This window comes from Equus quagga, chromosome 2, assembly GCF_021613505.1.
Source record: "Equus quagga isolate Etosha38 chromosome 2, UCLA_HA_Equagga_1.0, whole genome shotgun sequence".
NCBI lineage: Eukaryota > Metazoa > Chordata > Mammalia > Perissodactyla > Equidae > Equus > Equus quagga.
In genome coordinates this window covers 67,073,263-67,085,925 of record NC_060268.1, presented here as the reverse complement: position 1 = coordinate 67,085,925, position 12,663 = coordinate 67,073,263, and positions in this window count along the sequence as shown.

The window sequence follows — 12,663 nt, the reverse complement described above, 5'->3', positions numbered from 1 at the left end:
TTTCAGCCTGGAGGCAATAAGGAAGTTGCCAGTAGCTGTGTGACCTTGGGAAAGTTACTTAACCTCTCTGTGCTCTAGTTTCCCCATTTGGTAAAATGGGGGGGGGGGAATAGCACCAACTTCTTAAGGTTTTGTGGGGAGGAAATGAGTTAATACGTTTGAGGTGCTTAATGTGCAGTGGCTGGCACACGGTCAGCCCTCAGTTAAGTATTGCCTACTATTATGTGTTAGTGTTAACAGAGTGCCGAGAGGTGATCTGCTCTGAGCTCCATGAGCACATAGCGGTGGTGGTGGTGGGGGCGGGTGGCACAGAGTTGGGGCAGGCAGTGATGGGGGAGAGCCCAGAGACTCCAGTGTAGATAGGAGGTGTCAGGGCACTTCCCAGGGACTGGGCCCTGAAAGAAAGGTCAGGGTTGGGTGGGCAGAGAGGACGGGCATTCTCCGGTGGGGGAAATGAGTTGAAACTTCAAGGTAAAGTCTTGAAATTCAAAACAAGTGAGGGGCCGAGAGAGTGAGCGGACAGTAAGGGGCCCTGTGGGAGAGTGAGCTGGGAGACAGTGTGGCTGCAGAATTGAAATGAGCCTCAAATGCCAGGAGCAGGAGTTGGGTGTGCCCTGCCAGACAAACCACAAGTTGGCCCTCTGACCCAGTGTACCCTGGGCCAGCTTCCCAGGGAAGGGGCAGCCCTCCAAGGAAGAAGGCAGTGGCCACATCCCTGCCCTTTGAGGAGATATTCAGTAAGTCTCAGCGATGTCTATGGTGTAATGGAAAAAAGCATGGATTCAGTGTTCAAATCTCAAAGTGAAATCTCAACTGGGCCACTTACTAGCTGTGTGACCTTGGGATAATTACTTAAGGTCTCTGAGCTCAGTTTCCTCTTCTGTAAGATCAGGCTCAAAATACGCCTCCCTTGTGAGAGATGATGCAGATTCAGCAAGATAACGGCCTGGGGTGAGGGGGGCGGGGAAGGTGCTCAGCTCGGTTAGTTTCCCTTTCTTTCCTCTGAGGTCAAGATGGAACGATAAAGCGGGCCGGATGGGGCCATCTCTCAGCCTAAAGGAAAGCACTTCAGCAGCTCTGCAGAGGCTTCTGGAAGGGAGAAGTTGGCATCTTCCCTCCTCTGACTGAATCAGCTGGCAAAATGGGAAAGGATTGTGGGGATTTGAGGAAAATACTCTAATGCCTGTCCCAGTTTTGTCACCAGCCTATCTTCCTTTACCCCAAACACATTTGACTTTTTCCCCTGGGTTTGCTGTGGCCTAGAGAGTGAACTTTGGAGTCAAATAGACTTGCATTTGAATCCTGGCTCCACCTCTTCACAGCGCAGTGAAACACATTTTTTAACTTCCCTGAACCCCAGGCACAGAGGACAAATTGATCAAGGGCCCTGCCCCATAGAGCCATCTTTTAGTGGAAGAGTAGTTAGCTTGCAACCTCACCCTTCGTTCACTCCCTCATTCACGCGCTCACAAAAACTGACTGAACACCTATTAAGTATAGGCACCATTCAGGACGCTGGAGATGAAGATGTGAGCAAGACCGCCACAGTTCTTGCCCAATAGGGTAAATAAATAAGCAGGGCAATTAGACACTGAGATATGAAGGCAACGAACGTTTGTTGGAGGAGAGAGGACTGGGGGAGACCAGCACCCAGGGCTCAGTGTCTTCAGGGTCAGCCAGAAGGCCAAGGTGACAAGACCAGCAAGTGGGCGAGAATGGTATGAGAGGACAAGGCCAGATCCTGTGGGGCATTGTGGGCAGGGATTTTATTACACGAGTTCAGACTGTATTGTATGAGCAAGGGGGAGCCGTGGGAGGATTTTAAACAGGGGGGGTGACATGATTGAGGGAAGGTCAAGAGACCGCTGAGGAGGCTTTGCTTTGTCTGGCCAGTCATGATGGGCATGGGCCCTGGTGGACAGAGGAGAGCCATGTGACAGCTCTCGGTGAGGGGCTGTTTGTGGGGAGTGAGGCCACTGGAGAAGGCAGGCCTGATCCTCAGGTGTGGCTGGAGCAGCTGGGAAACAGTGATGCTCTTTGCTGAGGTAGGGAGGACCTGGGAGAGGGACAGGGGGTAACGCTCAAGAGCTGGACTTTGGACAACCTGAGTTTAAGATCCCTGTGAGACGTGGAGACAGCAAGTCAGTGTTTGGAGCCACATTTTACAGACAAGCCCAATGAGGCTCCAACATCAAGAACTTTTCCAGAGTCCACCCCCAGGACTGAGATTGAGGTCTGAGGACCTCCAAAGCCTGGAGCACCACACAGCCTCTCCCCTCAACAGATTTCGCGGTAGGAAATTATCAGAAAGGGGGCCTTGGGTTTCAGGATTGGGGAGTAAATTTAGGAGGAGCCCCCTCTCGGCCAGGTAGGCTCAAGCACTAGGTTTCCCAGGCTGGGCTACTTGTCCCCAGTATGGTGAGCCCACCCTGGAGGAATGGAGAAAAGAGGAGAGAGGGGAGACCCCTGGATATGGGGAATGGAGCTCAGACTTCTGGCTGCATTTTGATGATACAGGCCAACTGGGCGAGCTCGATGCAAAGTGGAGTTGGTCAGTGGTAGCCAGAAGTCCAGAGCTTAAGCACCTTTATGGGTCCTCTGGGGAGAGGAGGGGCTCTCTCCCTCTACCCTGCCTTCTCCCCTCCCCCAGCCCCTTTGCTCTGAGATCACAGTTTAGAGAAGCTGGTGTGAAATAGTTTGAAACTCAGATCTTCTGGGCGGTCCCCCAGGGCAGAAAACAGGAAGCCAAGATTAAAGGCAGATTTCCAGCAAAGTCCCCTTCTACTTCCGGCAGAGCAGGTGCTCAGGCTGAGCTCACTGTGAGCAGCTTCCTCTGCTGACAGCACCTCTGGGTGTCCCATGCCAGCCTTCCTCCTTTGGGAGCTGTTCTTTGACCTTGTCGTCACCATCCCCACCAGGGAGCTCCTGCCAGGGCCTTGGGGAATGAGCCTCCTCCAGAAAGAGGCCATGGAAGGTGGAAGGAGCGATCACTGGGAAAGAGGCCTAGTGGTGGCACTGACAGGAAACAGCACCTGGGGAAACCTGGTGCAGTGAGACCAAGCGGAAAGGGTACGGGCTTTGGGGTCCCTCGGGCTTGGTGTGAATGCCATTTCCTTGCTCACTGACTTGCAGTGTCTCACTGACCTGTGGGGGTAGGTTGAGGGGTGGAAGCAGTGGAAAGAGAGCCTAAGGGAAGGTGGCCAGGGACCAGTGCTGGTGGCTGAGAGTCTCAGGGAAGGCCAGAAACCAGGAGAAAGCAAGTGGCCACGGTGGCCCCTGCCATCTCAATGCCAGGGGCCGCTTGGCTGGATGGCCACACTGACATTCATAGCTGCTAAAGACTCAGGGAACCAGGGGCCAGGATGGGCCTCCCCTGTGACCTCTTCCCTTCCTGACTGGCCGGACAGCAGGCTTCTTTTGGCTCCATCAAGTCAAGAAGCTGCACCTGCCTCATGCAGGGGCCAAGCCCCAGCCTTCCAGAGAAGCCCTGGAGCTCTGCTCAAGGGGCCTGAGCTCCGCCCCACAAGGCTGTCCTCGGAGTCAGCATCACCTGCCTGAAGCCAGAGGCAGCACACACTGAAAACCTCCCTCCTCAGACTGGCTGAGTTCATCAGGGGACAAGGCATCGGCTTGGGGCTTGGGAGACCCAGGTTCCAGGGACAGACCTGGCTTCTGACTTCGGGCAAGTCCTCCCTGTCCAGGCTTCAGTTTGCCCACCTGTGTACCAAAGGGTTGCATTTGGTGCTCTGACTCCTTGTGCACAAGAGGAGGCCCTAGGGATGGGGGTGGGTGGGTGGCTGCCAACTTCCTCCAACTTCTGTCCCCCTGGGACCAGGGAGCTACTGAGCACCTGCTGTGTGCTGGGTACTTCATGATTATTACGATGATGATAGCTAATATTTACTGAGCATGTACTATGCCCAAGCATTTTTTATGTCAGGTTAAGATCTGTTGTCTTCACTGCACCAGTTTGCTCCAAGGGGATTTCCTAGTAAGTTAGTCTTTGTTTTTGATGTCACGGTGGCAGAAGTCTTGGTGGTGGTGGTTTGGTGGCTTTGTGGCTTTAGTGGTGTTTCTGCTGGTGGTGACCCAATCAAGAGGCCAGTGGGGGCTGGAGGACCCCACTCTGCACCTCCCCTGCCACACCATAGGTGTTAACTGGCTGGTCCCCTGACCTTGAAGGTCATAGGTTCTGGGCTCTCCGATTTGGAATCTTCCTGGAGTGGGCAGATCCAGAACCAAGTCCAAGACATGAATTGGTCAAGGGACCTGGGATCCCTGCAAACTGTCGTGGTGCCTCCCTCATGGCACATATTTCTCTCCTCCTCAGTGCCGGTCTTCTTGGAATGTTCTGTCTAGTGGGGGCACAGATGTTAAACAAGGTGATGAAAGTTACCAGGAGGGATGTGCACGTATGATGTGGGTGCAGAGCAGAGGAGCTCTCCTCACCTGAGCGCTCAGACCCTGCAGGAAGAGAGATGCCTGGGAGGTCAGCAGAGGGGACCCAGGAGCAGAGGCCCTGGAGCCGTGAGGGGTTGCGCTTTGGGAGAAGGGGCAAGAGGCCAGAATGGGGTGAGGTGCAGCTCCTGGGGGCAGAGCCCTGGAGCAGAGGCCGAGTGGCCAGAGCCTGCAGGGCCTCCTGTGGATGGCGGGAATCTCAACATCCTCCTCAGGAAAGAGGGACCCTGCTGTTTGAGGGTTTTACCACAGTCTCAGCCATGCATTTGTAAAAGATCACCCCTGCTTCTTGGTGCGAATTGACTGGCTTTTTGCTCCCAGGAAACTGCAATGACCTTTCCCAAATTGCAAGGCTAGACCATTCCCCTCTGCTGTGCCCCTCAACGGGCCCACTTCTCAGCACTGTAGCACTGATTGCCCACTTTGTGCGGGCTGCCTGATCTGCTCTTGGAAGCTGAAACCTGGTGCCCAGATGTTGGTTGAATGAATGAGTGACATGGATTTAAATTCATAATAATAATAATAATAGGTAATACTAATATAGGGCTTACAAGGTGCCAGACACTGTCCTAAGCATTTTGCATGTCTTAAGTGTCATTTAATCCTCACAATATATTCGACATCATTCTTGTCTCCATTTGCAGATAAGGAATCTGAAGAGGGCTTCCAGTGAAGGAACTCAGTTGCCAGATCCTGGGTCAGGGAAAAAGGACCTGCGATGCCATCACATCATTCTCACAGAATTTTTTACAGGCTCACCACTGCTCAGCTATGTGACCTTAAGTAAAAGTCACTTAACCTTTTGAAGCCTCAATTTCCTCATCTCTAAAATGGGGATGAGAGGCCCACCTCACAAGGTACTCCCTGTGCTAAACTGAGATGATGTAAATTTCCTCATTAGCACAGTGCTTTGGCGCAGGGCACTCTTGCTCACTGGCAGTGAGATGAATATTTTTCTCTGACTCTGGAAACAGGCTGTGTAGTGCCGGGCCTCGCCTGCTGTCCTCCCAGTGTTTAGTCTGCTCCCTGAGGCTTTGTCTGTTCCTGAGCCTACAGTTTCACAGAGGCTGATGAACTGAAGCTCTTCTTCGTCCATTCACCAGATATCGAGGGTGTGTTTCCTGGACTACTTTCCAGGCCCCAGGGCCCCTGAGAGGGGACAGGGCCAGAGCTTCTTTGGTTCTCACCCAGAGTCCTGGGCTCACAAAATGTCTTACAGGTTGGCGCTTCCCCCTCAGTGCTGCCCAGAGACCCTCGCCTGCCAGGTGTCATCTTTAAGCCAGACCACCCCCACCCAGAAGTCTCCAGGTTCTGCTTTGTGGATTGGAGGCCCCAGTTGGTGCTGTTCTGGCTTCTGCATGGGAACGGTTTGGGGGGACGCAAGAAAAGGGGTCCTGGGGTTCTCCAAGGTGCAAAGGATGGAAACTTGGCCCGGGGCAGGCAAGGAGAGGGCGCAGGGGGTTGGCCTGGCTTAGGCTGCAAAGGGAGAGCAGCTGGGTGCTGGTGAGCTGCCTCAGGCCAAGCTTTTGTAAATCACATGCAAATCCTCTGGCCCAGGTATCCTACCTGTGACTGGTAAGTGTCAACACCTGTCCCTGTGGGACATCAGGGGAGATTTCCAAAGACCCCTCCCTTAGTTGGGAGTGGGGCGGAGCTGGGTAGGGACAGGACCTTCCCTACACAGGAGGAGTTTCTGGAAGCCACCTGGGAGTTAGGGATGGAGCCTAGAGGGCCCTTCCTCAGTGGGCTCCAGGGGACCAGGAGGGAAGTGGCCCTGGCCCCCCCCCCCCCCCCCCCCGCCGTTTTGGTTGTTAGACCCCTCAGAGTTTAGTTCCAGAGAGTAGGTATCTGGGCAGGGCGAGCTCTCTGAGGACAGGGACTAGCTCCTTTTCTTTGTCTCTCCACAGGGTGGCACAGAGCCTGTAACTGTAAAGCCATGTTGATTGAATAAGTGAGTGACTGAATTCTCCTTGGGGTCTCCAGCCACAGGTCTCAGGGCTCCCATTCCAAGGAGAAGGTCTTTACCTGCCTCCCTGTTTTCTCCCCTCCAGCCCATCTTCTTAGACCTCTCTCCTTAACCTCTGGGTCTCCAGGGGCGCTATCCTGACATAGAGATAGGCCCCTGGAGGTCTAGGTCACCTCTCCCTCCAGGCAGAGCCAGTTCTGGTTGGAGAGGTGGCCCTCCTATCCCCTGAAGTCTCCCCTCCCACTCCTGGGGCCGTGAAACTCCAGTTCCTCAGCCAGCCCTCACCCCAGCTGTGAGCAGGGCAGCCTCAGAGAGAAGGCCAGCCTGCGTCTGGGAACCTGAGTCCTAGGTGTTCGATTCAACAGGGACCTGGCATTGGTTGAATGAGCAAAGGATTGAAGATAGGGTGACAGGACCAAAGGCTGGGAGGAGCGGGTTGCTTCCCTGAGCTTGGGGTGCAGAGGGAACAAGAAGCTTCAAGTTGGCTAGGGCGAGGGTGCGTGATGGAGGAAAGCAGTACCACAAACACCAGGGACCCTTGGAGACGGTTTTCAGTGGCAGCTGGGAGCTGAGAGGCCAGGGACAGCACCCTGTTCAAACTGCACCCGAGCCTGATCTTAGCTGTCTCCTTGCTGCTTTCTTCCTTGGGTGACTGTCTTTCCTGCCACTTTTGTGAGCAGTACGTTTATTTTTCGCTTATGTTAACCAGAGGTCGGTTTCTGTTGTTTGAGTCTTAGAACCCTGCCCGGTGCCCCTGACCCCACCCTCATCATGGCAGAGGGAGGATGAGGTAAGGTCCTGCGTGGGAAGTGCCAGATTCATAGCGGCGATTAGACAAAGGCCATTGTCTTCCCCTTGCACTCCCCACAGTGACTTGCTTCTGCCCTTATCTAGAATAGAGTTGGTCTCTGACGGTGCTGGCCTGTGGGCTCATCAGGTCTGAGGGGGAACAGCGCCTCCTGGTGGCCAGAGTGCAGATCCCAAGGGGAAGGGGAGGCGATGGGGCTGGAGGCAGGGCAGAGTCACAGGCTCCGACCAGCAGCCCCAGGACCACGTCCGGAGAGCAGGAGCATGTCTGCTCTGGAAAAGGTTGGCTGCTGGGAGCTGAGAGAGGACTCAGAGTGAACAAGAGCCAAAGTCAGAGCTGACCCTCTCCAAGTGGGAGTGTCTCAGGGCAGGCTCTGGGCAGGGCTGGCCCAGGCAGATGAGGATGGGGAACTGAGGGAGCTGGAAGGGGAGCAGATACGGCCACTTCAAGAAAGCATGGGTGGATTGGTCATTCCTTCCCAGAGAGGCAGAAACCAGCCCTGCCGAAACCACTTCCAGTGGCCCCCATCTGGCTCTGGAAGGGCTCTTCCACATGGGGTGTTGGTGGGGGACAGCCAGATCAACACCTGGCTACCCCATTCCCCAGAGTCCCCCAACTTGGGCTGCTCTCTGATTCCAAGGTCACCACCACTCTGGTCTCCTGGGTGCCTGGACTGGCCTCGGTGTTGCTGACATCTCTGGGATTCTCCTAAATAACAAGAGCAGGACAAGGACAAGAAGGAAGGCACACTTTGTTGAACACCTACTGTGTGCTGGCTGTTTGTACATTTGATCTCATTTGGTCTTTATCCTTCAAGGAAAACAGTAGCATCTAGATCTTGTCTGCATGGCAAGGGAGGCCCACAGAACATGATTCGAGGGACCGCCCAAAGCCTGGGCTCTCAGACAGCAGTTCCAGAGGTCCCAGGCCCCAGGTCCTAGGTTTGTTGGCAGTGAGCTGGGGAAGATGTTGACATCCTGCCTGCCAGTCCTCCACTGAGGCACAGAGGAGCTGCTGGTGCGGGGCAGGAGAGTCTGTGTAGAATGGTCCTGGAACCCAAGGTGGGAGGCAGAGCTGGGGCACTGGCAGAGGCAGGGCTGGGAAGCAAAGGTGTAGGGGGCAGACTGGGGTCACATTTCCAGCTTCACAGTCCGTCCTGAACCTTCTCAGCAGGCCTGGCTTGGGCCCAGGTGTCCTGCATTGGTGCAAGGAATTCTGCATGAGCTCCAAGAGCCACCAGCCAGGCTGAGGTCAAGTCTGACTCTGCAAATGACTAGCAGTGTCATCCTGGGTGAGTAACCTCCCCCTCTGCACCCCTGTCCCCATCTGCCTGGTGGGCATGAGCACACTGGCCTCACAGAGTGTCATGAGCACTAAGTGGGGCAAAACTCCAGCAGAGAGCAAGTGCTCAGGGAACGCGGGCTGATTCTCAGGCAGAATCAAGGGGGCAGTTGGACTCCAGACATCTCCAAGATCCTAGGATTTAATTCCTTTGACTACAAGACCCCTGAGAAGAGGTAGGTGGGGGTGCAGGTCCTTGTAGAACTGGCCGCTCCCATCTCTGTGCCTGTCGGTGTACCTGTAACCCTCATTTACCCACCTGTTGCTCCAGGCAAGTGAGCGGTGTGAGTCCCAGGAGGTCAGGAAGGGTCTACACCACCAGTGTTCCCCGTACCCCCAGCACAGGAAGATGATGAGTCAGCCTTGAGGGTAGTGAGTTCCCTGTCCCTGGAATTAAGAGAATAGAAGTTAAACTCTTGGCAGGGAGTTGGACAAAGAATTTCTACTTCGGGTAAGTCTATAATGGCCAGACCAGGGAATGATGGAGGGAGTGTCCTCTGGTCATTCTTAGTGGTTTCCCCAGAATTTCTGAGTAGGAAGAATTTGAGACTTGTCTTGAAGCTGCATTTGCAAAATAAACCTGCTTTTCCTTAGATTGTCTATGTGGAATGGGAATCCCAGGGCTGCCGGTGACCGTCGGTGGCTGCGGGAAGCATGTGCTTCTCGATCGGCCACGAGGGGGCGCCCGAGACTGCATTCTAGCAATCCAGCTCCAAAGAGGGTCTGGGCAGATCCTGGCCTGAGGTCTGAGAACATGTCTGGGGACAGGAAGAGGGACTCAGAATTGGATAGCTGAGTGTGTGGGGCAGGGAGGAAGGGCCATTCTGCTCCCCACAGATCACAGGCCTGACATTTTTTGGTGGCGGGTGGTGGGCACAAGGCGGAAAGTTTCCTTTAAACAATGAGTCCAGTTATTGGAAAAAGTTTGATGAATTTCAAGATTACAGTTGTAGCGAATGTCTAGGAAGACTTCTAACTTGGCATTTAGGGACAGATTCCCCTTCCTGTGCGACAGGGAGAATGTGAGAGTACGGCTGCTTGGAGGAAGGGGCCTAGTGCCCAAGAGGAAAGGACTCCCACCCCCACCCTCACCCCCACAGTTTGATGCCCAGGTGGGAAGCAGGAAGGAGGGGAGACTTCAGGCATGGGGGGAGCTGGTAGGCTATGCTTCCTGGAGTCTCTGTCATCATCCCCTGGGTGGGCAGCCCATGGTGCTGGTTTTCCAGTGTCCTGGGCTGGCACACTCCTCCAGGGAAACAGACCTTGCAGAGCAGGGAGACGGGAAGCGGGTGCTGGTATGTGGGAGAGCAGGCCCTTGTGGACTGTGGGAAAGTTGTGAGGTCTGCCAGTCTCCGTCAGAGTGGGGCCTGGGGCCTCTCTGGGTGAGGAGATGGGGCTGCGGAAGTAGCTTAGGGAGAAGGCAGCCCCTTGTCAGACTCATCAAGTGCACCTGAGGGTGCAGGGCAGCGAGGGCTATGACCTCCTTGGGCTCCCAGTTGGGGGTGCAGGGCAGTGGCCAGTGGGTTCAGCCAGACCCCAGGATGGCAAAAAGGAGATCCTGCCCAGTCCCACCTACTGCCTGCCTGCCCAGCTGTGCGGGAGCCGGCAGCCCCGGGGTGGGGGCGGGGGCAGCTGGGGGGGGGCCTGGCTGGGCAGCATGAAGCCTGGGTTTTTAGCCTTGCCCATACACCATCTTCCTAGGTGCCTGTCTCGACCTCAGTTTCCCCATCTGTGCCCTGAGGTTCACTTATTCATTGCACATTTATCTAGTGTTGAATTGAGGGCAGGGTCTTTACCACCCTACACCCATGGCTTTGAGTCTTTCCTCTGCCGTTTACTTGTTGGGCAATTTATGTGATGTCTCTGGCCTCAGTTTCCTCATCTGTAAAAAGGGGTAGTGTGCGCCCCATAGGACTGTTGTGAGGATTAAATTATTATTATTATGCAATGAGGAAGATGGGAACTGGTTGCTGTCCTCAGGGAGCACTCAGTATAGACATACCGAGGACGCTGCACACTTGAGCTGGCAGATACACCAGGACACATGGACTCGCATTCACTGAGGTATATACACAAAAGAAGCAGTATTTTAAGAGAAACACATTTCAAAGGCTGGAGCAAAGAAGAGGAGGGTCTGGCTCTAGGCCTGAGGTGACCATGGTAAGTTGGCAGCTCAGCTGTCTGCGGGCTGTGGGCAGTGCTCATGGCATGTGTGTCCCCACTCGCATATGCATGCAGCCTCTGAGTGTTTCCATTACTCAGTCCCTGAGATGGCTGGGGGAAGGAGGCAGAGCCAAAGGAGTAACCAACTTCTTCTCCCCTTCATCTCCACTCCTGCAAAAGGCCCCCAAATGCACAGCCGGAATAACACCTACTTCATGGACTCAGAGGATTTAAGTGGCAATTCTGACTCATCCAATTTCCTGGGGAAGCTGTCTCTTCTCTCTGAGCCTCTGTCACTCCATCTCTAAAATGGGGTTATTTCACGGGTGAGGCTATGCCTTCCATGAGAGGGGTAGTAATTTGTCCATGGGCTCACAGTAAGCCCTTTCCTGCCTCAGGACCTTTGCAGATTTTGGTCCCTCTGCCCAGAGCTCTTTTTTCTCTGCTCTTGCTATTTACTTCTACCTCCTCTGAGAAGCCTGCCTTGATCAACTCTTCTAAAGTCCTTGTCCCTGTTTGTCTCTTTGTAGCATCCACGTTTCTTCTTCATAGCACTCGTTACAGTTTGTAATTGGGTATTTATTTGTATATCTACTTTTTTAGTGTCTGTCTCTTCACTAGACCATAAGCTCCATGGGAGCAGGAGATGACCAGGCTAATCTTATTCCCTGCTTATCTCCACGAGCCAGCGTGGCACCTAGTACGTAGTAGATGTTCAATCAATGTCACATAAATTCCTTTTTTGAAATAGGAAATCTATACACATGGTACAAAATCCAAAAGTTACAAAAGGGTGAAATCTCTCTCAAACCCATGTCCTCTAGACATCTATTACCTTCTCTGGAGAAGAAACTCACTTTTTCTTATACATTCTTGTAGAATATTCTCTGCATATGTTAGTATACTATGGTAAAAAAACTAGATATGGAGAATCTTTCATATCATGCATATTATTTTATATGACTCTATCATAATTTATTTAGCCATTTCCAGATTGTTGGAATTAATAGAATGCTGCAACAAAAATCTTTGAATATATTATTGTCATTTGTATAAGCCTAACTGAAGGATAAATCTCTAGAAGTAGAATTGCTGGGTCGAAGGATATGTACTTTTAAATTTTTGACAAATATTGCCAGGTTCATTTTTAGAGATTTACTTTTTAACTAAAATTCACTTTCACCAGTAATAAATATGAGTGCCTGTTTTTTAACACCCTCACCAACATAGTGTGTTATCAGACATTTCATCTTTGCCAATGTGATTGGTGAAAAATTGCATATCATTTTAAGTTATATTTCTCTTATTATAAGTGAGGCCAAGCATCTCTTTTTAAAAAAAAAAAAAGATTTTATTTTTCCTTTTTCTCCCAAAGTCCCCCGGTACATAGTTGTATATTTTTAGTTGTGAGTCCTTCTAGCTGCGGCATGTGGGACGCCGCCTCAGCATGACCTGATGAGTGGTGCCACGTCCACGCCCAGGATCTGAACTGGCGAAACCCTGGGCCTTGGAAGCAGAGTGCGCGAACCTAACCACTCAGCCACGGGGCCAGCCCCCTAAGCGTCTCTATGTTTTAAAATTCATTTGTATTTTCCTCTTCTGTTAACAGTTCATGCTCTTTGTCCATTTTTAATTGGATTGGGTTTTTTTGTAGGAACTCCTTGCATACTGAGGAAATTAACCTTTTCTCTGTGGGTCATGCAGGGTTCCAGCAGGAAACAGATGACGTGCTCCAATCAGTTTAATTTAAGGGAGGTTTAATACAGGAATGTTTACAAGAGTGTAGGCAGGGAGTAGGGGGAGTTCAGTAGGGGGAGTAGTTCAGTAGGGGGAGTTCAGTAGGGGGAGTAGTTCAGTAGGGGGAGTAGAGCAGGAGGGGGAGTTCAGTAGGGGGAGTAGTTCAGTAGGGGGAGTAGTTCAGTAGGGG